Below are 3,992 nucleotides of genomic sequence, written 5' to 3'. Positions count from 1 at the left end.
TGTTGTGGTCTATGTATTCACACATGTATTACGATTTCTGGATAACACAATTATAGCATGAACAATAGGCAATTATCATGAACAAGGAAATATAATAATAACCATTTTATTATTGCCTCTAGGGCATATTTCCAACACTACTAACTACGGACCCGAAGGTCTACAAAAGACTACTCACGCATCATTGGAGAGGCACCAATGAGGATGATGAACCCCTTCGTGATGGTGTCTAGATTGGATCTGGTGTTTCTGGAACTTGCGGCGGCTGGAATTGTTTTTTGTCGACTCCCCCAGGGTTTTTGGAATATTGGGGTATTTATAGAGTAAAGAGGCGGTGCAGGTGGCCACCGAGGTGGGCACAACCCACCTGGGCGCGCCTGGGGGCCCAGGCGCGCCCTGGTGGGTTGTGCCCCCCTCGGGGCACCCCCCAAGTACTTCTCCGGCCCATTGGGTGTCTTCTGGTCCATAAAAAGTTTCGCTGCATTTGGACTCAGTTTGATATTGATTTTCTACGATGTAAAAAAACAAGCAAAAAACAGCAACTGGCACTGGGCACTATGTCAATAGGTTAGTACCAAAAAATGATATAAAATATTTATAAAACATCCAAGAATGATAATATAACATCATGGAACAAACAAAAATTATAGATACGTTGGAGACGTATCATGGCCCCTTAGCAGGCTCAGCCGGATGAGGCCCCTCAGTAGAGTCCTCTTTCGCCTCAGCTATCTCCGGCGCGTCAGCGGACTCCGCATCCTCCTCCTCTGCCTCCTCCAGCGCGTTAGCGGACTCCGCCTCCTCCTCTGCCTCCTCCGGCGCATCAGCGGACTCCGCCGCCTCAGCAACAGCGGAAGAGAGCCGCCGCTCCAGCGGCTAGCAGTACAAAAGGCGGGAAGAAATTCAAAGTTGTTCCAAGCCTCAGGGTTCCTCCAAAGTTACCATATGAGAGGGCTGACAAGGAGCCTATGACATCGTGGAAGCCGAAGTGCAGGCCCATTTTGAATGGAAACGTCCACCTCCGAAGGAAACGGTAGATCCGGTGAAAGCGAAGCGCACTCTGGATGCCCTTAAGCGACCAAACCTGATCATCCTAGCTCAGCTTACATGAGAAGCAATCATGGCCCCCGCTCAAGGTGTCTAGCGATATCGCTAATCATCCGGGGCTACTGTCCGGTACCAATCTTGGTGATTACGTGGGCGATGATGTACAGTTTGAAATGGTTGAGGTAGTAGAGATCTTTAGATACGAGCACGTGAACCCTCTCGCCAAACCTGATCATCCTCCTCTAACAACGATGATGCGAAGATTGCATGACTGGTACTTAGAAAGCTGCAGGAAGAATGGGACTGATAGATTGATGGTGAGAATTAAAGAAGAGCACGACCTCATTGGAGTCGACCTGATGCCTGTTGAATTTGTGGAATTATTTTAGTTATTCAATCAAGAGGCACTCGACAAACAACTCGTGACCTGCTACTATCTTTAAGTATTACTTCTGCAATTAAGTCTCTAGCTCAGCTCGCTCATTGCATGTATATATAATTATCCTCACTATATTATGCAGACTGAAGATCGTCGAATGCAAAAAAGGCACAAATCTATGACATTGGGTTCATTAGCCCAAATACCGTAAATGAATGGTCGGTAGAAAATAGAGTTGAAGATACTGAGAAAAACTTGCTAAAATCATTTCTTCGACATCAAAACAAAGGGAAAATACTCTTTTCTTACAACTTCAAGTTAGTGTTACTGTCTTGTGCATATTCGGTTTCGCTTACTCATGTAATTGATGAGTTATGCGTGTGCAGGTTCCATTTTATTCTGCTATCCATTAATCTTGACGGGGGAGTAGTAATTGTCTTAGACTCGAGACGTAAAGATCCCTAGGATTATGCGGACATGACTGCAATGCTCTAGAAGTAAGTTCAAACATTATCGCACCATATCGGCAACTTCCATTCATTTCCTGATATCAAGTAATCATTTTCTTTGCCTGGCAGGGTTTGGAAAAAATTCACTGAAATGGTTCCGGGTCTGCAGAAGGAGCTGCGATTTACACACCCAAAGTAAGTAGTACTAGCTAGTTCCGTGCATCTCTCATTGATTCTAGTTTCATCAATACCATTATCATGCTTGATTATCATTTTGATTGAACTCTATTCTCGTAAAGTGCTTGTGGCAGGCAGGCGGGAATAATTTATGTGGATACTACGTTTGCGAGTTCATTCACCACTCGGCCTTTGAGCAGGGTGTCTGACAAAACAATTTGAAGTACGTAAACAATAATATTCACAATTTTATTTTATTACCATCAGTTGTGTTGGGTTTATTCATATATATATATTGACCCCTTCTTTAAATTAGATCTGGCAGATGCGGGATGAACTCCTACCACATGATCACATACGAGCAATTCAAGAGGAATTGGCGGGATTTTTTCTTGACCACGTCATAAATGAGAAGGGAGAATACCATAGGAAGTTCAATGGGAGTTTGGCGCTTGATGATGTCAGGGATGTTATATTGTATATATGTAGTAGTGTTGGATAGATATACAAAAACTTGTTGTTCGACCAAGCACGAAGAGAGGTTATTTCTCTCTATATATGTTCATGACGATCTTGTGTAATTAATGGTTTCCTTCATTTGCTTACTAGCTAGCGTCGAGTTCTCTGTATATGTATAGTAGCTAGCGTCGACCAAGCACGAAGAAAGAGAAGTCACTTCTCTCTATTAGCTAGCTAACACAATATGAAACCCCTAAATTAACCCTTCAAAACCCCTAACCCCCCCCCCCTCTTATAAAAAAACAAAAACCCCAGCGCCTGCGAGTTGCTGATGCGTGGCTGCCTTTTGGTCCCGGTTGGTATTACCAACCGGGACTAAAGGTCCTCCTGCCTGGGCGCCCCACAGTGGCCACGTGGAGCTCCTTTGGTCCTGGTTCGTAAGCCAACTAGGACTAAAGGTCCTCCTGCCTGGGCGCCCCACAACGGCCACGTGGAGCTCCTTTGGTCCCGGTTCGTAAGCCAACTGGGACTAAAGGTCCTCATGCCTGGGTGCCCCACAGCGGCCACGTGGAGCTCCTTTGGTCCCGGTTCGTAAGCCAACCGGGACTAAAGGTTTTGGTTATTAGTCTCGTTTGTTTTGTCCCGGTTCCAGAACCGGGACTAGTACCTTGTTTTCTACTAGTGTGGGATTCAGTGGAAAACTTATATGCACATGTAGAATGATAAGCGGTAAAACAAGCTCAAGTGTTGTTGGTGATCACGTTTTTCGGATCTTAGGATATCGCTAAGTGTAACAATAGTCCTAAAACAACATTTAGAATATGACATTGGAAGAACGATCATATTGAATCGACCTAAACTTGTTTGTTATACTCTGAGATGATATCGTCATGAGTCAATTGTTATAACACAGAGTGTTAGCATGTGCTTTAGTTCCTTAGACCATGAGAGTATCGTAGTCACTTCTTACCGTACGATGAGCTTTGGGGTTGCTCAAACATCATATGTAACACGGTGATCATAAAGACAACTTACAGGTCATCAAAAAGTTTGACAAGGGACTCGATAGCTCGAGAGTGGAATTTGCTCCTCCGATATGGACAGATATTCTTAGGGCCCTCTCGGTGTAACAGCATCCATCATCGTCTGACCAGACACAGGTGACTATGTCACGGGGATGCGAGAACATGTCAAAGAGAAAGAAGAACGAAAGCGGTAACAAGGAGACGGTATAGTGAGCATGTGTATGACTCAAGAGGATATCGACACATCTCACCACGGGTTTTGTAAAGTATCATGAAGCAAAGGGAACATCACATGATAACCAAAGGTTTGCTCGAATGTCATTCGTGTGCATTTATAACACAACAATAGACATCTTATGTTAAGTGTCCACCTTCTTGTCTCACTGATGTGGGACTTGAAATTATGCAAACTCTGAATTTTCATAGTCTAGTTCATGCCTCATGTGTTGGACCTAT

The sequence above is a fragment of the Triticum dicoccoides genome, chromosome 6A (genome assembly GCF_002162155.2).
Source record: "Triticum dicoccoides isolate Atlit2015 ecotype Zavitan chromosome 6A, WEW_v2.0, whole genome shotgun sequence".
Lineage (NCBI taxonomy): Eukaryota > Viridiplantae > Streptophyta > Magnoliopsida > Poales > Poaceae > Triticum > Triticum dicoccoides.
Note: the sequence above shows the minus strand (reverse complement) of the source record.